A 27493-nucleotide genomic window follows, 5' to 3' on the forward strand; every position below is an offset into this window, starting at 1 on the left:
TGCAGAGAGTCCCATACAGGATAAACCCAAAGAGAAACATGCTGAGACACATATGAATCAAACTATCAAAAATTAAATACAAAGAAAAATATTAAAAGCAGCAAAGGAAAAACAATAAATAACATACAAGGAATCCCCATAAGGTTAATAGCTGATCTTTCAGCAAAACTCTGCAAGCCAGAAGGGAGTAGCAGGACATATTTAAAGTGATGAAAGGGAAAAACCTACAACCAAGTTTACTCTACCTAGCAAGGATCTCATTGAGAGTCAATGGAATAATAAAAACCTTTACAGACAAGCAAAAGCTAAGAGAATTCAGCACCACCAAACCAGCTCTACAACAAATGCTAAAGGAACTTCTCTAGGCAGGAAACACAAGAGAAGGAAAGACCTACAATAACAAACCCAAAACAATTAAGAAAAGGGTAATAGAAACATACATATCGATAATTACCTTCAATGTAAATGGATTAAATGCTCCAACCAAAAGACATAGACTGGTTGAGTGGATACAAAAACAAGACCCATATATATGCTGTCTACAAGAGACCCACTTCAGACCTAGGGACACGTACAGACTGAAAGTGAGGGGATGGAAAAAGATATTCCATGCAAATGGATATCAAAAGAAAGCTGGAGTAGCAATTCTCAAATCAGACAAAATGGACTTTAAAATAAAAATTATTACAAGAGAAAAAGAAGGACACTACATAATGATCAAGTGATCAATCCAAGAAAAGGATGTAACAATTGTAAATATTTATGCACCTCAATACATAAGGCAAATGCTAACAGCCATAAAAGGGGAAATCAACAGTAACACAATCATAGTAGGGGACTTTAACACCCCACTTTCACCAATGGACAGATTATCCAAAATGAAAATAAATAAGGAAACAAAAGCTTTAAATGACACATTAAACAAGAATGATTTAATTGATATTTATAGGACATTCCCTCCAAAAAAAACAAAACACACTTTTTTCTCAAGTGCTCATGGAAAATTCTTCAGGACAGATCATATCTTGGGTCACAAATCAAGTCTTGGTAAATTTAAGAAAATTGAAATCATATCAAGTACCTTTTCTGACCACAATGCTATGAGACTAGATATCAATTACAGGAAAAACTCTGTAAAAAATACAAACACACAGAGGCTAAACAATACGCAACTAAATAACCAAGAAATCACTGAAGAAATCAAGGAGGAAATCAAAAAATACGTAGAAACAAATGACAATGAAAACACGATGACCCAAAACGTATGGGATGCAGCAAAAGCAGTTCTAAGAGGGAAGTTTATAGCAATATAATCTTACCTCAAGCAACAAGAAATAACGCAAATAAACAACCTAACCTTATATCTAAAGCAGTTAGAGAAAGAAGAACAAAAAACCCCCAAAGTTAGCAGAAGGAAAGAAATCATAGAGGTCAGATCAGAAATAAATGAAAAAGAAAAGAAGAAAACATTAGCAAAGATCAATAAAACTAAAGGCTGATTCTTTGAGAAGACAAACAAAATTGATAAACCATTAGCCAGACTCATCAAGAAAAAAAGGGAGAAGACTCAAATCAATAGAATTAGAAATGAAACAGGGAAAGTAACAACTGACATTGCAGAAATACAAAGGATCATGAGAAATTACTACAAGCAACTCTATGCCAATAAAATGGACAACCTGGAAGAGATGGACAAATTCTTAGAAAAGCACAACCTATCCTGCACAACCAAGAAGAAATAGAAAATATTAACAGACCAATCATAAGCACTGAAATTGAAACTGTGATTAAAACTCTTCCAACAAACAAAAGCCCAGAACCAGATGGTTTCACAGGCGAATTCTATCAAACATTTAGAGAAGAGCTAATACCTATCCTTCTCAAAACCTTCCAAAATATAGTAGAGGGAGGAACACTCCCAAATTCATCCTATGAGGCCACCATCACCCTGATACCAAAACCAGACTAGATGTCACAGAGAAAGAAAACTCCAGGCCAATATCACTGATGAACATAGATGCAAAAATCCTCAACAAAATACCAGCAAACAGAATCCAACAGCACATTAAAAGGATTCTACAACATGATCAAGTGGGGCTTATCCCAGGAATGCAAGGATTCTTCAATAGATGCAAATCAATCAATGGGATACACCATATTAACAAACTGAAGGAGAAAAACCATATGATCATCTCAATAGATGCAGAAAAAGCTTTTGACAAAATCCAACACCCATTTATGATAAAAACTCTCCAGAAAGTAGGCATAGAGGGAACTTTCCTCAACATAATAAAGGCCATATAGGACAAACCCTCAGCCAACATTGTTTTCAATGGTGAAAAACTGAAAGCATTTCCTCTAGGATCAGGAACAAGACAAGGTTGTCCACTATCACCATTATTATTCAACATAGTTTTGGAAGTTTTAGCCCCAGCAATCAGTGAAGAAAAAGAAATAAAAGGAATCCAAATCGGACAAGAGAAGTAAAGCTGTCACTGTTTGCAGATGACATGATACTATACATAGAGAATCCTGAAGATGCTACCAGAAAACTACTCGAGCTAATCACTGAATTTGGTAGAGTAGCAGGATACAAAATTAATGTACAGAAATCTCTTGCATCCCTATACACTAATGATGAAAAATCTGAAAGAGAAATTAAGGAAACACTCCCATTTACCACTGCAACGAAAAGAATACAATACCTAGGGATAAACCTACCTATGGAGACAAAAGACCTGCATGCAGAAAACTACAGGACACTGATGGAAGCAATTAAACATGAGACAAGCAGATGGAGAGATATACCATCTTCTTGGATTGGAAGAATCAACATTGTGAAAATGGCTATACTACCCAAAGCAATGTACAGATGCAATGCAATCCCTATCAAACTACCAATGACATTTTTCACAGAACTAGAACAAAAAATTTCACAATTTGTATGGAAACACAGAAGACCCCGAATAGCCAAAGCAATCTTGAGAAAGAAAAACGGAGCTGGAGGAATCAGGCTCCCTGACTTCACAATTCAGTACAAAGCTACAGTAATCAAAAGAGTATGGTAGTGGCACAAAACCCGAAATACAGATCAATGGGACAGGACAGAAAGCCCAGAGATAATTCCATGCACGTATGGTCACCTTATCTTTGATAAAGGAGGCAAAGATATACAATGGAGAAAAGACAGCCTCTTCTATAAGTGGTGCTGAGAAAACTGGACAGCTACACGTAAAAGAATGAAATGAGAACACTTCCTAACACCATACATGAAAATAAACTCAAAATGGATTAAAGACCTAAATCTAAGGCCAGACACTATAAAACTCTTAGTGGAAAACATAGGTAGAACACTCTATGACATAAATCACAGCAAGATCCTTTTTGACCCACCTCCTAGAGAAATGGATATAAAAACAAAAATAAACAAATGGGACGTAACGAAACTTAAAAGCTTTTGTACAGCAAAGGAAACCATAAACAAGATGAAAAGACAACCCTCAGAATGCGAAAATTTATTTGCAAATGAAGCAACTGACAAAGGATTAATCTCCAAACTATACAAGCAGCTCATGCAGCTCAATATCAAAATAACAGACAACCCAATCCAAAAATGGGCAGAAGACCTAAATAGACATTTCTCCAAAGAAGATATACAGATTGCCAACAAACACATGAAAGGATGCTCAACATCACTAATCATTAGAGAAATGCAAATCAAAACTACAATGAAGTATCACCTCACACCAGTCAGAATGGCCATCATCAAAAAACCTCCAAACAATAAATGCTGGAGAGGGTGTGGAAAAAAGGGAACCCTCTTACACTGTTGGTGGGAATGTAAATTGATACAGTCACTATGGAGAACAGTATAGAGCTTCCTTAAAAAACTAAAAACAGAACTACCATATGACCCAGCAATCCCACTACTGGGCATATACCCTGAGAAAACCATAATTCAAAAAGAGTCATGTACCATAATGTTCATTGCAGCACTATTTACAATAGCCAGGATATGGAAGCAACCTAAGTGTCCATCAACAGATGAATGGATAAAGAAGATGTGGCACATATATACAATGGAATATTATTCAGCCATAAAAAGAAATGAAATTGAGTTATTTGTAGTGAGGTGGATGGACCTAGAGTCTGTCATACAGAGTGAAGTAAGTCAGAAAGAGAAAAACAAATACCATATGCTAACACATATATATGGAATCTCAAAAAAAAAAAAAGGTTATGATGAACCTAGGGGCAAGACAGAAATAAAGATGCAGACTTAGAGAATGGACTAGCCAGGACGAAGTGAGAGAGTGGCGGGGACATACATACACTAACAAATGTAAGACAGATAGCTAGTGGGAAGCAGGCCATAGCACAGGGTGATCAGCTCGGTGCTTTGTGTCCACCTAGAGGGGTGGGATAGGGAGGGTGGGAGGGAGACGCAAGAGGGAGAAGATATGGGGATACACGTCTACATACAGCTGATTCACTTTGTTATACAGCAGCAACACAACATTGTAAAGCAACTATACTCCAAAAAAGATTTAAAAAAACACTGAAAAACTGACTTCAGCGTAATTTGGATTCCTTTAGTGGTAAAAATGAGCCATCCTAAATATAATGGCCAAACCATGCAGCTCTTAAGGAGTCACTGAGGTCAGAGTGCAGTAAAAATTCTTCTGTAAGAGTTCTTTCTTACATTCTGGGACACATTTGCTACTATGATTTGAGGCAGATTTCTGCCTTTAATTTCAGAAATGCTATCATGCATTCTATTAGAATTATTCACCGCCATCCTCTCTCTCACCCTCTACATCATTAGCACCTTGAGGACAAAGGCTTACTTATTTCTTTATCTTTACACCTCCCAGGGACATTCCATGATACTTCACTCAAACGAATGTGTGTTGAATTGCAAAGGGTGCATCACAACTTTAAAATGTGTTAGGACAAGGAGTGAGTGACCAGCCCCACAGGGGCACAGTCCTGTTCTCTCTCGAAGCCTTCTGTTCTGCCATGCAGCCAGGAGTGAGTTTCATCAGCCCTCTTGTGGCTCACAGAAATTCTCATTTTCCCCGAATTTTACTTATCCAAGTTAATAAAAAATGAAGATCTCTTCTTATATCTTGAAAACTTGTTTCATCTAAAATCCCTCTTCCTGAGTTCTCCTATGGGACAGGGAGAAGTCAATGTAAATTATATTTTGGAACATTCCTCTGAAATTCCCATAGTCCCCTCTAGTAGATGTCCAACACATTCTAATATTGGGAAGCATACATGTATCTCTATCAGGGTGTGTACAGACATACCTAGACATATTCCTGTGCTTCAATAAATGTGTGTGTATCAGACTTCAAACATTTTTCCAGATATTTTGCCTTTACCAATTTCATTTTTGAAGAGATTTTTAGTTTGTATTTTTATCCTGCAATATCCAGAGTGTGGATAAGATGAAACAAAAGTACCTCTGACTAAGGAAAAACTTAAAATAAGTTTCTTAATGAGAGAAAGATTTAATAGCTATGATGTCATCTCCCTATATCATGGACGCCTACAAACAGAACAGAAATATAATAAAACTCAGGCAGTGCTGGAAAGCCATTTGTTAGCTATTTTCAGCTTCAGAGAACGGAGCCAAACCTATGAGGATGGAGTGCATTAAGTAAAATCTTGAAACCTTTATCAGATTTTTACTTTGACATGAATATTTTGCTTCCCCAGTATTCAAATCAAAGATGAGGGATAGCAATCCAATTGGAGAATCAAAATATAGTTTCCTAAATACCCCATATTTATAATTTATTTTTTAAAGTATCTTGCCACTGAGGGAAGGAGAGCAACTAAAATCGGCTTCAGAGTCACTAATGTCTATCAATCAATTTCTTATTGAGGCCAGCTTACTTCCTCTTCCTAAAAAAAAAAATGGACAGATCACGCAAATAGAAAAATTCTGTCTCTATGGATTTTGCACTTATTATCACTCCTAGTAAACAACTACATTTTTGGCAACAGAAACGTAGTAGAAACTCTAAAAATTCATGGTCCCGGAATCTTTACATAGCCCGCAGATAGGAAGCAGAGAGGTGAGATTCTGTTGGAAATCTTTGAAAATTTCAATGTATTTGTATATACGCATTTATCTGAAGAGAAATTCCAGATTTTCAAAAAGATTCACGATGCAGAACTGATGAGAATCACTGCTTCAGAGCACAGTTACTAATTTTCTAACCTTCTAATAATTTGATTTATAAGCCTTCTAACATAAGTTACAGTGAATTTAAAAAATCATTAACTGAAAGACAGAAAGGACTTCCATCGTCATCATGTCCAACCCTCCAAAGGGTTGCTGAATTCTAATTCTCAGTCACATATAAACTAATTATGGAGTGCTCTAGGACAGAGTCAGCAAACGTTTTCTTAAAGGACCATCCTGCAAACATTTTAGGCTTTGGGAGCCAAGAGGTGACATCAAGGACACTACATAAATATATGACTACTTAAAACATGACCATTTAAAAAATGTAAGACTAAAAATAGGCAGTATGCTCAGTTTGGCCTTTGCACCACCTCTGCCTATAGTTTGTAGAACCCTGCTGTACAAGAACAATTATAACTTTATAATATTAAATGGGTTTTAGCTTCATGTTATGAATTGACAGAATTATTTCAATTTCAAAGGAAAGAAGGAAACACATACGTTCTAGCTACGTGAAACACTGCATTAAATGCTTTATGAATATTGTCTCTTTAAAAGCAGAAACAACCTTGTTAGCAATATGTTATTATAGTGAAGTTGTAGATAAACTCTAGAATGTTTAGTAATTTCTCCAGGACTATTTATTCAGATTTTTTGAGTCCAGATTTTTTGTTCTGAGTGTGAGGGATGCAAACATGGACAAGAAACTAGGCCTGACCTTAATACCTACGAACGGATGACAAGCAGGAGAGTGGCAGCCATCCCATAAATAGAGGGCCAGGGAGGCCCCTGGGAGGAGGTGATGTCAAAACACCGACACAAAGGAAGCTCAGGAGTTTGAGGTAATGAGAAAAATGGTTTCTGACAAATATAAATGTGCTTGTGAATATGTGCATGTAAAAGACACGTTTGGGGAACAGCAAATAGCTCAGGAGAGAAAGGGACGTTAAGTGTAAATAAGAGGTGGGCTGGACAGGTGAGCAAGCACAAGATCATAAAGAATTCTGCAGGTGTCTGAGGTGGACATCTGGCAACTTCACTGCTGAATGTTCATACCCATGTATTAGAAGCAGTATATTTATTTTCAATGGACAATATTTTCTTAATCTCAGTTCATGGAGTCAAGTGAATTCATCCTCATTCCCAAGTTTTTAGAGCGGGTCCTTACCCCAGCCTAGTCAAAAAGTGTGCATGCATTAAGCTAGACTTTTATTGGAACAATCTGGAAAGAGAGTATTTATACTCTGCATTTTCAACTGGTTGACTAAAACCAGCAGCTTCTCATGTTCATCTTTACCTTCTTCTGAGAAGGACCTTCTTGATAATAAAGCCAAGCACAGAGTAAAGAGCTATTAGAGAGACCCAGGTTAATTGACTGAACGTCTCAATTCAGTGATGGCCGAAAGTCATCCTGGAACTTTTTAGTTGTGATGGCCAACAAATTCTCCTTCCCCACTGAAACTGATTTGAGTTGGTTTCTATAACCTATAACTGAGATATTTCTCATTACTATACCTATGGAACTTAAAAAAATGCATCAGTCCATAGAAAGCCTCTGAAGGGTTTTAGGCAAAGTTTAACATTAAAGGATATGTGCTTTTAAAAGAATACTCTGGATTCTTTGCAAAGTAATGATTAGGTGATAAAAGACTAAACCAAAGAGAACAGTTTGATGCTGTGTTGCAGTCTAGACATGAGATGATAGGTAATGGTAGGTGGGAATAAAAGTTGTAATATTTACGTAAAGACAAAGTACTGGTGTCTAGGACTTGGTGACTGATCAGAAATGACTGAGGGAAAGGGAGAAATAGAAGTCAAGGGTGATGCTCAGATGTCTGGTTTAAGCTACTGAGATACCCTGAGATACAGAACGCGTACTAGATGTGGGTATCATCAGTGCAGCAACAGTAACTAAAGGTATAGGAACGGACGAACTCGCCTAGAGAAAACAGAATGGGAGGAGAAAAGAGCCTAAGGGAAAATTCTGAGGAATATCAACATTTAAAGTGTGGTGATAGGGAAAAATATTTACAAAGGAGACTGAGAAGGAGTGACGAGAGAGTAGCGTGGAGAGGTGACAAGGATATGGTCAAGGATGAGGAATGCTGAGGAGGTCAGGGAAATGACAGGATGATGATTCCACGGATTTAAGCAGCAATGGAGTTTCTAGTGACTCTTATTCCTTTTGATCATGTAACTACCAATATTCCTGGCTAACTGTAAACTATCCTTTGAACAACAGCTTAAATGAAACCTTAGCAGAGAGGCCTTTCCTTCAGAGCTTTTCATTAAATTTGCACAAGTGTTACACTCTCTCAAAGACCTTTTCCCAACATGTATCTAAATTTCTGTCTATGTCTGCCTTCCCCAGGAGATTCTATGAAGGTTGGGTTATGTTTATTTCAGCAGTGTTTCTCTAGCACCTGTTATATTGCCTGCCACTAAATAACTATTTTTTCTGAATGAAGAAAAAAGAAAAATGCTGACTTGATTTTTAAATCATAGCCGCTAAACATCACAAATTTAATGTAGGTTCTAAACCTCTTTCAATGAAACGGGATAGACATCAATTTATGCATACTCTAGAGTTTTTATAGTCAACTCTTATGTCTCCATGAATATAAGAATAGAGTTAGCTCATCAATTTATAACAAAAGAGGATCTATGTTTGGAGGATAAGGCGCAGCTTCGGGACCTGCATAGCCTGGATGCAAATCCCATCTTTACCTAGTTAGCTGTACAACTTAGGCTAATTACTTACATTCTCTGAATCTCAGTTTGCTTGTCTGTAAAATATAGGGACAAAAGTAGCACCTATTCCATAAGGTGTTGTGAAAATTAATAATGTAAAATATAATGGCACATATTAGAGAGCCAAAAACATAGGTATATATATTCAAGCGTTTTATATTATTAATATTACTGATTTGATCATGACCAATTATGTTTCTGAAGGTTTGTCATCGTGATAGTTTCTTCCACTTAGTTTTACACTTTTGGATTACATCCAAATTGTGCTAGAAAAAATGCAGAACTGGCTGATTAGATGAAACAAGTGTAGGATTCAAATTTTGCCTTAAGCTTTCCAACAAATATTTATTTTGTACATTCACAAGAGAATAAGCCTTTTCTGAAACATTGTTTCTTTATCTCTATAAAATGAACATAACTGCATGACTTACAGAATCCAAAAGTCCTTTCCCATTGTCACTAGCCAGGTTGATCTTAAACCCTCCATTCTTTCTTCCCCCAATTACAAATGGAAAAATGTAGGCATTCTGGCTTCCCGAGAGACATATGAACATTACAATGTAGCTTAAACTTTAAATAGTGCAGACGGCTATTTCCAAAGACATCTTCTGCTTCTTCATGCTGGGGCAGGAAGCTTTTCAGTGTTGTGATTATTTTAAATGTCTATAGGCTTTTTCCCATAAGAGTGTGATATCATTTTGGTCCTCCTGTAACCATTTGTTTACTCTTTTAGTTGTTCCACTACGAAGAAATTTGGTGAGTGTGAAAACCCTACAGGTTCCTCTATGGCCTGTGGTTCAAAAGGAAAGCCTTGCTCAATCCTTGTAATTCAGTGAATATCCAACTGACAGTGTACCAGGCTGAGGATGTTGCCAAGTGATCTCTGCCTGTTGAAAGGTACACCAGTTTAAATCTTGATAGATTATTACCAATCCCCTCAGGGAGGACCAAATTTTCAGTGCACACCTGACAGCCATTAAGCAAGTCTGGCTGCCTAGAAATACTTACTCAATTCCTAAGGTTGATGGAATGTCTGTTCTTAGTAGAGTTGATGACATTTTGTGTCTAGCCCATTTTTCATCACCAATAGAGTGACACATGATTTCATAATTGGTTCAGTACCATTCACTTTCCTGTATGTGGCCATGAACAAGAAAACAATAAAATAGCTGGAAACTGATTTGAAGTACAAATTTTGTGTTCTAAGAAACACTTTAACTTAGTGTACGTGTCATCCCAAGCATCTCTAGTGAACAAGGAAATGTGTCCTGTTTGTGACTGCTTTATAAAAAATGCAGGTGTAGCATAAAGTAAATTTCAATAAACCAGATTAAAGACTTATTCAAATATTAGGGGCTGATATCTTTAAGAGGACTAAACATACCATTCAGCACAAAACAACAACATTCACCAGAATTTGTTATAATACTGAAATGGAAATTAAGATTAAATTCTGCCATCTGGATAGCACTAGGCTCTCTAAGAATGTACTAACTAACAGAGATGTAGAAAATTGACCCAAAGTAGTCGACACATATTTCAGTGGATACTAGTGTGTTCCTGTACTGTAAACATTTTAAGTCCCCTTTTAAACTGGCATTGTATCCACTCAATTCAATTCAGTTCAACAGGTGTACCTCAAAGAATTTCCACGTGTTAGGTATCCTAAAAGAGGGTTTCAGAAAATATGAATAAGACAAAATTCCTATTCCTCAGGTATCCAATAACTTGGCAGCAACCAGAGATAATACAAATATGCCCATAACTCTGAAATGATGTGGCTGAAAATCCAGGGCTATGCAAACAGATGTTTTACTTTATATTTTTAATATCTCTAGTGCCGAACGTAAGAAGTTCAAAGTAGCTACTCAGGTAGTATTCGTATTATGAAAGAAGGAGAAGTAGCTCATACCTGAAAAGAGATGGTTTTGAGGAGGATTACTGAAGGCTTCTGACTCATGGGGGAAATGAGAATGTCACTGATTCGATGGAAAACTATTTTTTCATGATTGTGCACAGACCTATCCTGTTTTCACCAAAACCGAGTTGATTATTAAATGGCCAGGAATCTCTCACATTTGCAGCGTTTTCTAATAACTCTACATCTTATTCACTGCTCTCAGAGAATCCACTCTCAGAGGACTACTGAGAAAAGAAACTTTGTGAAGTTCAGTAATGGAGCGTTCACACTGCCTTCAGCTACTTCTGCATTCAGTACAGCCAGAGCTTGCATGCCAGGCCAGCAGGGCATGGATCAAACAGCCAGACAGAACCCTTGGATTTTGCAAGTTCTGAAAATCCAGGTGGGTGAGGCTGGGTACATGACTACTTTGAACAATTATGCCTTCAGTTGATTCTGGAGAGCAAGAGAAGTGGTAACAATAAATGAGTACATTTTAACAACAGTAGGGTAGACAATCTCAAGATATTTATCTTCAGCTAATGATGCTGTGAACTAGGAATTTAGTTTCAAATTTTAACAATGGAAGATACTTGTTTAATATATGGAGCCAAACGTACACACACTCACACAAACACACCCACACCCACACCCATGTGGTTCTAGGCTTAATGCCATCCATTAAAGAAACTCCTAAATATATTCACAAATAATAAAAGCTAGGGCTTTGGGGGTATAGCCAAACTTCATTTTCTTCCTTGTTCAAACTTTTAGTAATTATCCTATAAAAAGCTCGTTTGGTACCACATACACACTGGCTTCAATAAATTAAAATTAACCTATCATTTCTGGCTTTTCCAACAGAGTGCTGAATAGTGAAGGATGGTCTGGGATGGTCAGGAAGTTACTGTGCAAGAAGAGTCACTTTACTTGTGGATGGACAAACGGATAAAATTCCAAAAGACCAAGAAGAGGGTGGGGAAGAGCTCCTGGCACAGAGAACTCTATGAGCATAGGCACAGGATAAGCAAGATAGCAAAAGGTATGTTCTGTAAATACTGAATGTTCTACCTTGAGCTTACCAGAAGTTTGTATTGGAAAATTACAGGAGTAATATGGTCATAGAGGTTACTATAAAGCTAAGAAAAACCTAGAACTTTGAGTTAATGGAATATGGATTTATTGGGAAATAAGTGAGGAGGTATTAGAGGTAGCTGAACAAAGTGATGACAGCATCATTTAGGTAAACGAGTCAGACAGTAGCAATCAGGATTGTTGAAATATTGTAATTATGGAAGGACAAACATTTAAATGTTAAATCACTAGTCAGGGTGAGTTTGATTTGAAATTATTATTAAGTCTGCCTGCCTGGTATTTTCCATATTCCACCCTTAAAACATTTTATATATTCACAAATATTATTGACACACATGTATATCTCAGTTGAGTATAATTCAACATGTTGCAACATATTAAATATATTCCAAAATACACTTAGTTTACTATAATATCAAAGGAGTCTACTTATGAAACTTAACTATAATTATTTGGTTTAGAACATTCCTCTTTAAGAAAGTTTAAATGGTGGATAAAGGAAAACGTATTCTGTCCTTATTAACATTTTCGTGGTTTATTATAGCATTCTCCTGATATGCTTTTATATCTACTTCTTCTCTAATCTATTCATCAAATAGCTGTCTGAAGTATTTTCTTTAAATATAGTTTAAAAACCTCTTGTTGCATAAAGAATAAAATTGAAAGGAGTAGCATTGTCTTAGCCTAGGTATTTAGACATGATAATCAAGATGATACCACTTTGAACTTGAGTTTTTAAAAGAATATTCCTATCCCTGGGTGTCAAGCTTATCTCCCATGGCATCCCCTTTTCCTGTTAATCCCCAAAGCATCAATGCTGGCAATCAAACAGATAACAAAAAAAGCACAGTACACACTACTGACAACTCCAGTTTTGATGTTTCCTGAACTTAATCACCTTTATACCATTGATCATTACATTTCTCCACCTGTCAGAATGCTGCCACAATCTTCCAAAGCTTCACTTAAATTTCACCCCATCATTCTCCTTCCAATAAAAATAATCCTCCATCTTGTAGCTTGTCACCTCCCTCCTTTCTTTCTTCTTTCCTTCCTCTCTATTTCTTTCCTTCCCCTCTCTTTCTTTCCTTCCCTCTCTCCCTCTCCTTCTCCCTTTCTTTCTTTGTTTTCCTAGCTTGCTTTCTGGATTTCTGACTTTCTTTCTTTTGGAATTTTTTGTTCTCTTTCTCTTATCAGATTCAACATTCATAACTGCTATAAATCAGCCTCAATTTCAAGTAAATTGCATATCCATCTATGACAGTAAGTTGTGAGATCCATGAACACATACTAATTACAGTATCTTGAAGCTTATTAATAACCTGTTCTATTACATTGAAGGTCAGCTATGAAAAACACTAATTAGATAAAGATAATGAGGGCTTAAAAGAAACCAGCTTAGAAATAATAAAAGTACTATATAAATATCATTGTTATACTGTAGATAGTCCTCACTCAACATAATCAAATTGCATCCTCATCTATTGACATCATTCATTCCAAATCATTCATATACCTACAAATGAGAGGATGATTATTTATCTGCTTGATTCATCCATGCAAATGTTCCTTAGCCCACGCAGAGGCCAGACTCAGCTATGTGGTTTCAGAGATTGGGTTGAAAACGTAATGCAGTACATACATTAGAAAAAAGGAAATCAGAACATTAAACCACTTGTTTTACCATCTCTGATCCCCCTGAGGCTCAGTGACATTTGGTGCATTTATCTTTCTTGTTAAAACCAGATTCTCTAATTCCTTGTAGCAGGTGGAGGAAAGATGTAGCAGAATGTTTACAATAAGGCATATAAATCTGTTACATGTGTGTATGTCTGAAGGAAGGGAAGGTCATTGCTTAAATTTCAGTTTACTTCTTCAGTTTTCAGTTAAATCTTTTCTCCAGTGCTCTGCAAACTAAATATCTCAGAGGACTCTTTTAAAAAGAAAGCAAGAAGGAGTTGGGGCGGGGATGGAGGGCAGAATCAGAATATAGGGGAAATAGCACAACATAATGCAGTAATGGAGAATAAAATTCTTTATGAAGTAAAGAAAAGAGGTCATACGTATATTGCTTTTGGAGGATTTCATTCCCTTAGCTTTCAGTTTACACTTGGCATTTTGGTTTTATAAGTATCATTATAAATTCTTACACTTTGTTGGATTTGCTTGTACTGGGAAGAGTCAATGGTGGCAATGCTCCCTCCCCTAAGAGATACTGCTTTGTATTGGGTTAGTGGTGTGACTGGTAACTTGGTCTTTCAAATTTAAAGAATCTTTAACTGGGCCATGTTTCAGCTTCCTTTATGAGTTCAAATGCCTCTAAGTCCAGATTTTCCTCTTCCTCTTAACTACTAAAATAACCACATTCTTCCTGGAAGCTTTCAATTTCTACTGCTTTCTCTCACATTTGCTTTCTGCATAGAAATATACAGACCATGTTATAATTCAAGGAACAATCTATCTTTACCAAACAGCCCTCGCCTACTAATTTCCTTTTTTGATTCTCATTCAACCTCTCAGAGAAATCCTCATGACTTCCCCAAATTAGGCTCTTTCTAGGCTTTCCTCAATGAATTCAGTTTACGCAATCAACTGTTTTCGAGCACGTAAAAACTGTTTGGCAGTAATTCTGTGCTGGACTCTGAGGAAAATACAAAAAAAAAAATGGCCTAATTTGTAACCGTAGGGAAAGTCCAGACCTACAAACAGGATGTTCCAAAGTAATAATATAAAACTACTGCAAGGTAGTTTTCAACCTTGGCTGTCATTAGCATCACTCTGGAGTCTTTCAAATGGCCAGTGCCCAGCCAGCAACCCAACCCAATTAATACAGAATCTTTGAGTATGCAACAAAAGTTCCTAACATGATTCCAATGTATGGGCAAGGATGAGAACCCCTATTGTATAAGTATGCTTAGGAAGCTAATGGGACACAGGGGTGGGTGTTGTAACTCAACCAGGGTGAGTTAGGGAAACACAAAAAGTAGTTACCCGCACAGACCTCTGAAGAATGGGTTAGTCAATTCAAGGTTTGGGCAAAGATCTTTGGGACAAAAAGTATGGCCTGAGCAAACTACACAGTAGTACGTACATCTATGTGCTTTTAGGGAATTAGAAGTAGGTCAGTCATACTAGACAATAATACATGAGGCAGGACATTGAGAAATATAAGGCCTGAGAAAATGACAGAGACTTTTATGAAAAGGGGCAGTGGGACTGAAGTACCGTGAATGAGAATCCTACGTCTCTGTAGCTCTAGAGTGATGATTCAACAAAACCTTCACTATATTCACTAAAAAAAGAGGAGGGGCCCCAGTTCTTTACGATATTTTCTTATGGACTTCTCAAAATCGTGCCTTGGGATTCCCAGTCTCTCTGCCTTTGAAATTTGGCTCCAATATTTATAAGTCACCTTCAGCATCAGATTCCTTCCAGATATAACCTCTTCTTCACTAACCATCCCTTCCCTGAAAAGCCATATTACAGATACAAATGGGACATCACTTGTTTTTAGGTTTCCTATATCTCAAAAAAACTTTCATATCCAGCCTTTAAGAACTTGGTACATGTTTCCAAAGAGGGACTTTGGAACTTCTTAATTACTTTCAAAGGAAACAAAACTACATTTAGATAATGTAATACAGTTAAACAAAAAAAAAAAACAAGTTTTCATACACATTGTCGGTGGATGCGACTTCAAATGGGACAAAGGTTCATTTCTTGGTTAGGCTCCTGCATTAAATTTTGAATAACAAAATAGAAAATTCCATAACGTGTCAAAGATATTTGGAGCCATGAAGTGTTCGGCTCACACAGTCACAAAATAATCCCTATCTGGATCCCAGCTTCTCTATGTTGGTGACATCAACCATCTGACCAAGTTACAGACAAGACTGTCTGGGTGAAAAAAATCTAACACACCTTATCCTTTTCTGCCGCAAACAAATGTAATAAGGCGTTACACTGTTCTATTTTAGCACATCGTACGTAACATGAAGTAAGAGTACAGATGATTAGAAACTAAAAGACTGAAATCCAATTTTACGATGGTGTTTATCGAATCACTAGCAGTTCTGGGGGTGCGGGTTACTATATTCCAGAGTCTGTCCAGTTCCTGAAGTTGAGGAACTGGATGCTTTTATGGGAAATCTGGGTGAAGATATGTCTGTTCAGAGGGAGAGGGCTCAGGTTGCTGAAAATCATTCCTGTGAGTCGGTAAACCTGACACCTTGAATAAATAAAGCTTTATTATGGATTTTACAGGGTCTAAGTCTCTATTCTCAGATAGGAACATTGGCCTTTTAAGGCAACGGTCCCCAACATTTTTGGCACTGGGGACCGGTTTTGTGGAAGACAATTTTTCCACGGACGGCGGGGGGGAGGGAGTGATGGTTCAGGCGGTAATGCGAGCAATGGGGAGCAGCAGATGAAGCTTCGCTCACTCGCTCGCTGGTCACCTCCTGCTGTGTGGCCCAGTTCCTAACAGGCCGCAGACCGGTACTGGTCCATGGCCCCGGGGTTGGGAACCCCTGTTTTAAGGCACTCTAAATGTTCACTTTTTCATTAAATAAATCATTATTAGCTCTTTCTGTATTGTTGGCCATGTATAAGACACTGGGGATCTAGTAGTGAGAAAGTGAAGAATAAGGACACTAAATATGTACAAAATTAATTCAGTGTCACTCGCTATTAGAACAGAGAGCATCTCTATTCATCCATTCATTCAACACTTATTTATGAAGTTCCTACTTGCGGCCATGCCCTGATTTAGGCACAGGGGCTGCAGTGGCAGACCAGTTCCAGCCCTTGATCTGAAGAAGTCTATGGTCGAACGTAGGGTTTCCAAGCCTGATTAAACTGAGAAACTCCTCGGACACAGTAAGTCACCACCTTTAAGGTTCTATCTAAGGTATTACAAGAAAAGAAGCAAGAAATTGTTCCCGATGACTGATAATTGTCTAATGATGAAACCTCTCTCCAGTCCAACAACAGAAAAAAATATTAAATGTTATCCTTTTCTGAACTTCGGCATTTGGAAAATTTTTACCCTAATTTACTCAGATTTTTGTCTCCTATATTTGTGACACCTGGCAAATGTTGCAGAGTGGTCATTTTCCTGAGAGATAATAAGATAAAATCTGTATAAATAAAATAATAAAGGATCATCTTTAAGTAATTTAAATTTCTAAGGCTTCACCTTTCAGGTATATTTTTTGACATACCAATTATGTCAAAAATGATGTAGAAGTTATTAGTGACATTCACTAGACAATCCTAACAATCAACACGAGACTATGTGATACATTTGAGACTCAGCTACTTTGACTGTGGCATATACATATGGTATTATGCTTGTAAAACGTTAAATTATCTTGGCAAGAGTTATTCTCCGTTCTTGGACAATAATACTGGAAAAACTGCCCAAAATGTGCAGCATCGCCCCTGGCGTCAAAACTCAATCACTTTGCCCATCTATTCATAGAGATTCTTTATTTTTAATTATTTTTTCTTACAAATGAGTTGCCAGTATGGACTCTCAAGATAAACACTTGACTGAGAGGGCCAGAATCAGATCTTGAAAGAGTTCTCTCTATTTTAATGTACCAATTTATTGGCATTTGTTGACATAATGTCATGTATTTTCTAATACATCTGTCATTGTAATGCTGCCTGATTTTGACTAGTTGAAAGGTGAGTAAGCATATGTAAAACAGGCATGCTACCCTCCACAGAGATCAGTAATTGCAAGGTCCAGAAGAATTTGTTCAAACGCTGAAAATTAAGAAATTTAATGCCAGTCTTTCAAGTTTGCAAGGTCAAAAAGAATCAATGATCGTTTTAACCCACGTGCCCTATGAAACAGGCTGAATTATGCTCTTCTTAAGAGTTAAAATTAAAACAAAGTGACCTCACTGGAGTTTAATCCTATCCTTTGATTGCCGCACACTGTATTAATTTTTTTCACCAGTTCAGCTATTCCAATAAAAGAAATTGGCTTTCTCTCCATTGGTCAGCTTCTTCCTCTAAGGCAGACAACTTAATGGATTTTACTTCTAAATAGAGTATGGTTCGTTTCTGAGTATTAATTTCAACTTTAGTTACTGTGAAAGTTATGCCCCAGCTTAAAATTGAACCACATTGACCACTAAAACAGAAAAGTCTAATATATGACCCAAATTAGCAAATTTCGCCCTGACAGCAAAGTTAAGTTGGCTTGACTTCCCCATCCTTACATACAGTTTTGCAATGCAAGTTCTCCATCTAGTGGTTGGAAAGCTCACAGTACGATTCTACCTCATCATTACTGATTCACTATACCTTTGCTTATCTTTTAAAAAGTTAACAAATCACATACATATGACAGTGGGATTCTTCCCTGCCTCCTACACTGTTTTGGTGGAAGGGACCAGGATTGTCCTATTAACTGTATGTAAAGTTGGGAACTTCAACTTGTTAATGAGAGGAACAGTTCTTTAATTGCCTGGTGAAATAAAAATGAATGAAAATATTGTATATAAAAGGGTTTCTGAAAAGTATAAAGCAGCATAACATATAAATGTAAGTATAATTATTAGTAAATGTTTCTTTTTATTATGGAACTGGATCAGATAACAGGATTTTTTTCTTGGGTTATAAAAGATACCTCTTGGGATCCGAGTTCTCGGATATAGTTCTGATCGACTATTTATTTGTTTACTGGATCTGACACTTTCTACCTGGACCCACTTTATGACCAACAGCACCTCATTCTTCTTTTCTCTGCACCATTACTAATAAAATGTTTCTTTTCATTTCATTCTGCTGGTTGACCTCTCCTTATGATCTATTAATTGACACATCCTTAAGAGTAGTTCTCATTCCACAATAGGAATATGAAACACTACCACGAAGTATAAGAGGGTATTGCTATTTTCACACAAATATAAATGCCTATTATTTTTATCTCATTCCATAGGAATATGAAACACTACCACGAAGTATAAAAGGGTATTGCTATTTTCACACAAATATAAATGCCTATTATTTTTATTTATTTTTTTTGCGGTATGCGGGCCTCTCACCGCTGTATCCTCTCCTGTTGCGGAGCACAGGCTCCGGACCCACGGGCCCAGCCGCATGTGGGATCCTCCCGGACTGAGGCACGAACCCACGTCCCCTGCATCGGCAGGCGGACTCCCAACCACTGCGCCACCAGGGAAGCCCTGCCTATTATTTTTATCTGGAAATTTCTGAAGGGTTTTCCTCGCTCACTTGGTAAGCATTGCTTTGGTAAAGTATGGATGCCTCAGTAAACTCCAGCAGACTCAGCAAAAGCTGAAAATCTTCCCTTATAACACGAGAGGGGAAAGTCTTAGAACCAGAGGGAGGTTAGAATCCGTATTCTCTACTCTGCCCATTTTACAGGTGGGAAAGATGGAGCCGACACAGTGCAGTTAAAGGATGAATCTGAGAAAAAGTGGTCTTCAGAAAAAGAAGTTTCAAATACACCCATCTGCCGCTTACAAACTGTTATCACAGGCAGATGACTTAAACCTACTGAACCACAGTTTCCTGTTCTATAAAATGTGAGTAATATTACCTGAGGAGTATGGTTATTATTTAGACAAAGCTAGATATGCCTATAAAGTACTTATAATAGCGCTGAGACATGCAAGAATGTCAAAACAAACAAACTCACTGCATAGTAAGTTAAACAGAACCAGGTCTCGAACTTAAGTCTTAAATCCAGATTTTCCATTGTACCACATGACTAGACTTCGATCTTCTAAAGACTTCATCATAAAATGAAGCTGAGCAAAGAAAGTGCTTATAGACATTGCTGACTTAATAACTTGATGTCTTTAAAAGTTAAACAATGAGGAGAAAAATTAAATATATGTTTAGCAATTGAATATTTATTCTTCCTCAGCTGAACAAAAATCTAAATTAAAAAGCTATAATGTCAATTATATCTTCATAAAATTATACATATGAAACTATAAAACTAATTGTACTATTTATATAGATTCATATATATGTATATATAAATATAATATATCCCACTGTTCTCTAGAGTATTTGAAAATGTGTCAGAAAACTGTTTCTCTCTCTTAATACCACTCTAGGTAAGTTTCCATGTTAAATAAACATTTTCATCATTACAAAAAGTAAAAATGGTAGTTGACAATTAGCAGATAGGTAAGACTGCATGATAAGCTATTAAAGATACGTATGGAATTTTTTCATTTTAAGTTAAGCAGTTTTTTCTCTCCATGCTACTCAAAGTCATCGGGTAACTACTAGTCTTACACTTCTTTTTGGAGAATGACAAACTGAAAGAATATTCTGATACATATCTTCATTTTACTGACATAATTGCTGCTAACCAAATTTGATACTAATGAAGCGAATTAAAATGTTTTATTAAAAAACTGTACACATTTAACAGAGCTGTTTCAAAATGCAAATGTTTCTGGATAGATTTCTTTTGCACTTCCTTAACTGGGACAAACCTTTTGCATTCATCTCTTCATAATTATTTAAAGCCAAAAAACTCTTCTGTAACTGAAAGAGATATTCTCTGCAAACCAGGTCTACAATATGTAAATATGAATATGCAATTGTAAGAAATGTTCTACAGTTTATTCTAGAAAAAGATCCATGAAGTTATTCTCTTTTTTCAGTGAATTTAAAAGGAGGTAGTTCGTGAAAATTGACTCATCAGGACTCTCCTGTACCCTGACTTAAGGCTTAATGTCTGCCTCATTTTCTTGGTTCACCATTAAAACTGAATGGGATTTCTAACGTTCCAAAAGATACTAATGTTGTGCTTTTCCCTAGTGAAATATTTAAAGCTCTTCTTGTAAGTTTATTTCTTTTTTATGACCATAATAAATTAGAGACTCCGGGTGTAAAACAAATTTCACTGAGAACATACTGAAAATTTCAAAGACCTGTTGCTAGCAACCTGTTTATGAAAGTCAATGTTGCCACCTAGTGGCTGTATATGAGAAATAGGATGTGGAAGATTACAAGTACAGTTATTCTTATATTGAGACAATTCAAATAATCTAAACATACTTGGTTGTGCATATTTTTGACAAAGGTGGAGAAAAGTTCAGGGAGGAAAGATAATTTTATTAAGAAGTTGGGTTGGAGCAACTGGATACCACAGGCAAAAAAAAAGAAAAAGAATGTTGCCCTAAACCTCATACATTAAAACAAACAAACAAACAAAAACACCTCCAAAAAGATCACAGACTTTAATGGAAAACATAAGCTATACAATTTTTAGAGGTAAAACAGAAGAGATAAACTTTGGGGTTTAGGGTTAGGTAAAGAGTTATTAGATTGGACTCCAAAAGCATGATCCATCAAACTGGACCGCAACATAATTTAAAAATCTTTGCTTTGTGAAAGAGAACGTTCTATCCTATTAAGAGGATGAAAAAATAAGCTACATACAGGCTGGGAGAAAATAGTTTCAAACCATAAATCTTACAAAGGACTGTTAAAGAACATACCCAGAACTTCAAAACTCAACAGTAAAAAAGCAAACAACCCAAAAGAAAATAAGCAAAAGACATGAACAGACTTTTCATTGATGGAGATACAGAGATGACAAATAAGCACATGAAAACGTGTTCAACATTATTAGTCATTAAGGGAAATGCAAATGAAAAACACAATGACATGTCATACATATTTATCAGAATGGTTAAAATATAAAAGGAGTGACAACACAAATATTGGTGAGGACGTGGGAGACTGGAGCATTCATTCATTGCTGGGGGACATGTAAAACTGTAGAGCCATTATGGAAAACAGTTGGGCCATTTCTTAAAAACCTAAACATGCAACTACCATACAACCTTGCAATTGCATCCTTAGATGTTTAACTCAAAGAATATAAACATATATTCACATAAATATCTGTCCACACATATTCATAGCAGCTTTATTCATAATAGCTGAACTGGGAACATCTCAACAGGGAAATGCTTACACAGACTGACACATCCTTACCGTGGAATACAATTTAGCAATAACAAGTAATGAACCATGTATATGCCCAACAACTTGGATGAATCTCCAGGAAACTACACTGAGTGAAGAAGGCATATCCAAAAATGTTATATGCTGTATGTTTCTATTTATATAAGAGTTTTTTTTAATTTATTTTTTTACATCTTTATTGGAGTATAATTGCTTTACAATGATGTGTTAGTTTCTGCTTTATAACAAAGTGAATTAGCTATACATATACATATGTTCCCATATATCTTCCCTCTTGCGAAATAACAAACTCATAGAACAGGACAACCAACACATTAGTGGTGGTCTGGGGTTAGGAAAGGTGGGTATGTGGGGGAAGGGAGTTGGGTGTGGCTATGAAACGGCAATGAGGGGGGTCCTTGTGAGGATGGAACTGCTCTGTATCCTGACTGTGGTGGTGGATGTGGGGAGCTACATGTGTGATGAAATTGTACGAAACATAATACACACAAGTACAAGTAAAATATGGGGTAAATCTGAATAAGATTAGGGGATTGTGTCAAAGTTAACATCCTGGTTGATTCTGTACTATAGTTTAGCAAGATGTTACCATTGCAGAAGCTACATAAAGAATACTTGGGGACTTTCCTGGTGGCGCAGTGGTTAAGAACCCGCCTGCCAATGCAGGGGACACGGGTTCAAGCCCTGGTCTGGGAAGATCCCACATGCCGCGGAGCAAGTAAGCCCGTGTGCCACAACTACTGAGCCTGTGCTCTAAAAGAGCCCATGAGCCACAACTACTGAATCCCACGCGCCTTAGAGCCCATGCTCCACAACAAGAGAAGTCACCACAGTGAGAAGCCTGCGCACTGCAACGAAGCGTAGCCCCCGCTCGCCGCAGCTAGAGAAAGCCCGCACGCAGCAAAGACCCAACACAGCCAAAAATAAATAAATTAATTAATTTATTTTTTAAAAAAAAGAAGAATTGGTTGTCTCTGGGCGTTACCCATTCAGCATTTAAAAAAAAAAAAAGAATACTTGGGATTTTTCCGTATTATTTCTTATAATTGCATGCAAATCTGCAATTCTCTCAAAATATTTAATTGAAAAAAGACTCTGCCTCTAAAAAAAAATACAACAAACTAGTCAATATAACAAAAAAAGAAGCAGACTCACAGATACAGAGAACAAATTAGTGGTTACCAGTGGGGAGAGGGAAGTGGGGAGGCGCAGTTTAATGGTAGAGGAATAAGAGGTACAAACTCTTAAGTATAAAATAAGCTACAAGTTCATATTGTACAATACAGGGAACAGAGCCAGTATTTTATAAAAACGAAATGGACCATAACCTTCAAAAATTGTGAATCACTATATTGTGCACCTGTAACTTACACAGTATTGTACAGGCAACTATACTTCAATAACATTTTTTTAATAAAAAAGAAAAAAGATTCTGTCACCTAGTTTTTATGTACTAGAAATGTGACTTAAAATGTTAAAAATACATAGGGTTAATCTCTATTTTAGAACATTTCAAAAATCTAAAAATATATTCTTGTGCACACATTTATAAATTATTTTTATTGCTCCAAGTTCAAAGTTGAAAATGTTCTCTATGAATAAAAATTTTTTATGAGTAAGAGATTGCGTACATCTCATACTCCATAGTTATTTTTCCTTTGCACATGAGAATTGAGTTAAAACAGAGAAGAAAAGTATATTTGATAAATTAGTAAGCAAGTAAAGAAGTGTCAATATCCAGACTGCAAAAAGAGCAGAGAATGGAAGGAATTTTCTAGACTGTTTATGTACATGGTTTCTCCAATAAATTATAGTTATGAAATTCCACTGGGACAAAATTATTCTGTCTCTTTTATATGTGATTAATAACTAGCAAATGTAGAGATTGGCTTGATTTTATGTTTAAAACAAAACAAAATGACATCCAATCTTCCTAATAGGACAAATACAGAGTATTTTTCTCAACTTTATTTTTTCTTCCCATGGTAAAAATACTGCATTCACGTTTTCTTATTTGAAGCGATATACTACCAGAATAAGAGCACACTGGAGGAAGTGCAAGATAAGCACTTTTATGCATTAAATAATATAATATATTAAAATACATAACAATATCTGTTTAATAAATAAATATTCTAATTAAATAATTAACCTCTTTAGAAAGCGATGAGACTTTAGAAATATGAAGTATGGCCTCTTCATTACTTTGTGGATAAAATATAGATATAAATATGGAATTAACTCTTGACTTTAGTCAAGGAAGTTTAGACTGGAGGTCTAATTAGGATAAAAATAAATGTATGACATTGAGCAAGTCCCTCAACCACTCTGGTCCTCACTTTTCACATCTGTTTAAGAAGGACAAAAAACTACATAACTCCTAACGCATTTTCCAGATTGACTATTACATGAAACTGAGCCAGGCAATATTCAACTTGGAGAGCTTCATATTCTGAATGTCTGAGTCAAAGTGCTACAGTTGTTGTTTTGTCCCTAATGAACATAAGTGTATTTTCAAGAGAATGAGAAGACATTTAGGTTCAAAGGATTAACTATTTAGGTTTTTTTTTCCCCCAAGTTTCATCCAAAGATTCCTTATAAATACATCTCAAATAAAACAAACCATTATTATTTGGGATGTTAGTAACTAAATCATCATAAACCACTGGACTATTAAAAATAATTTACATATTAGCACATTAATTACTAATGAAAACATAGAGATCTTTTCATTTAAAAAGGGGATCTTTTGAAGAGTGGCAGGCAGCTCAGATCTCTGTGTGATGGGATGACCCGGCTATTTACTCATTTGGAGAAGCCACCGGAATGAGTTGTGGACATGGGAAATGAGATCTACGGCCTATGGGAACGGTCTCCACCCCCTAGTAAATTAGGGCCACAAGAGAGAGCCACCAAGAGGCATGATCAGTAGGAAATTAACTGGAAGCTCAGTACCAATAACACTTTAGAGAGAGGCAACTCTCAAAGGCAGCAAGACAACAATCAGAAAAACTATGAAAATGCTCAAGTGCACCTTGAAAATTCCCAGACATCACCAGGGAACATTTCGAGGGGAATTTTACGTAGAGGCTACCAAGCCAATGTAACATGAATGAAATACCAACACCAAGAAAAAAAAGAAAATAGATTTGCTCCTAGCCTCTGATTCTTCTGAACTAGCTTGTATTTTGGTATTTAGACACTCTATGATTATTGTGAATAATTTTGGCTGGTTATAAATTTATGGGTACTTTAAGTTATGTAATGGAATGGGATATCTTCACTGTTTGAAATATTTGCTATTTTGCTTAGAGTCAAATAAGTGGCATACTTCTAGTAAGTATAAATACCACAAGAACACTTGCTATATTAGCCTAATTCTTGGTTCTGTTTTATGCCTTGGCATTCATAGTTCTAGTTTTTGTTCTTCCCTCTTCAACTCTTCACAAATTATGTTCTCCTCATGCATTTACATATTGCAAGCCATCCTCAATTCTTTCTAAACAAAGGGTGATATAGACAGATAATTTCCCCAATATTCACACTTCGGGGAAGCTTAATGCCCTGGATAGCCACTGTAGTATGTGTATATGGCCAAGCTTCATTTACTAGAGAAAAGAATTTTCCCCAAAAAAACCTTGATAGGGTAACATTTGGTGACAATCTCAGCTCACTGGAATCTATCTCGGGCACTGCCATGATAGAGGCAGGTCAGATGGTCACATGCTGCCACTTTCCAAAGACAGACCTCTCACGTGGGTGGATTATCTGATTATCTGATTATCTGGATTATCTGATGGGTGCCCTTCCCAAAGGACAGAATTCTATGTATCAAGGAATCAAGAGATAAAAAGCAAATAAAATCTCAAAGCCTGTGCCAAGTATACTGTGACACTGTTATAAAAACATAACTAGACAAGGTCAGTGACTAGTCTCATCATAAACTTATCAGGACACCTGAACGCAACTAAATTCCCCACACATTTTTGAAATCTTAAGATTTATATTATTAATAGTAATAACATTTTGATGATTTATATTCATACATTTATAAGATTAATGACAACAGCTAATACATTATTACAGTACTTACTATTTCAAACTCAGGCATTCTAATAGCAAAAGGTACCCAGTCTTTACAATTATTAACTAGATATATTCATTGTTATCATGGAGCTTTGATTGTTCAGCAAGATAAGACAGCGAATAATTATAATGCAGAGTAAGACAGAGGATCAAGAGAGCAGTCCAGGAGTTATGTTTCCACTTACCATGTGGTACTTTCCATCGTACCACAACTCCATGAGAAAACAAAGAGATGACACTATGGAAGAGGAGAAAAACAGCCATCAGCAAACAAACCAAAAATTCTGAGGAATTCCCCAAAACAGAAAAATATGAGAAAGAGTGACAGAAGAAACCACAGTCCAAAATGCACCGAAGAAGACAGCTACAGAAATGAGTATGGTCCTGAAAAATTTCCAAGCACAGACTCAGGAGTTGTGAGGAATAGGAGAATGTCTGAGCAACCAATGGGTTCGTGCCCCGGTCCGGGAAGATCCCACATGCCGCGGAGCGGCTGGGCCCGTGAACCATGGCCGCTGAGCCTGCGCGTCCGGAGCCTGTGCTCCGCAACGGGAGAGGCCACAACAGTGAGAGGCCCGAGTACCGCAAAAACAAAACAAAACAAAAAAACAAAACAAAACAAAAAACACGATATTCCTGCTCTCTCAAAAACTGGAAGCATTTTTCTTAGGCCTCATATGTCTATTTCTTTTGTCATCCCAAGAGTCAGTTCACTATTCCTTCTCTCTTCTTCCGGGATCGTTCCACTTGACTATGTGTTAATATCAGCCCGTGCCCTGCAGCTCGCACTGTACCTCCTGCTCCCCTTTGCAGGGTATGCTATCTGCAGTCACTGTGTCCTTTTCTCACCTCCCGTTCTCTCTGCCTCCGTTCCAGCCCACTACAGAAATGGCCTTTTCCCCCAGGTCTCCAAAAGAAATCCAGACCGAAAATGTAAAGTTGAGGTCATGAGCATACACTGATACTAACTGGAGTCATCAGATGTGATGAGTTCAGCAAGAGAAATAGAATGAGAACACTGAGGAACAGAAACTATTTAAGGGTTGGACACACGAATGCATACAAGAGAGGGAGACTGAGAATGCGCATCAAGGTAAGCAGAAGTAAAACCAGGAAAGCGTGCCTTCTAGGAAACTTAAGCGAGTGTCTGGAGAATTAAAGAATGATTACAAATGTCAAATACTTCCCAGTGGGGCTTCCCTGGTGGCGCAGTGGTTGAGAGTCCGCCTGCCGATGCAGGGGACACGGGTTCATGCCCCGGTCTGGGAAGATCCCACATGCCGCACAGCGGCTGTGCCCGTGAGCCATGACCTCTGAGTCTGCGCGTCCGGAGCCTGTGCTCCGCAATGGGAGAGGCCACAACAGTGAGAGGCCCGCGTACCGCAAAAAAAAACAAAAAAAAACTTCCCAATGATTAAGCAAGACCAGTATTAAAACATATCCATTGATCATCTAATGAGGAATCC

This window comes from Tursiops truncatus, chromosome 9 (genome assembly GCF_011762595.2).
Source record: "Tursiops truncatus isolate mTurTru1 chromosome 9, mTurTru1.mat.Y, whole genome shotgun sequence".
In the NCBI taxonomy this organism is placed as follows: domain Eukaryota; kingdom Metazoa; phylum Chordata; class Mammalia; order Artiodactyla; family Delphinidae; genus Tursiops; species Tursiops truncatus.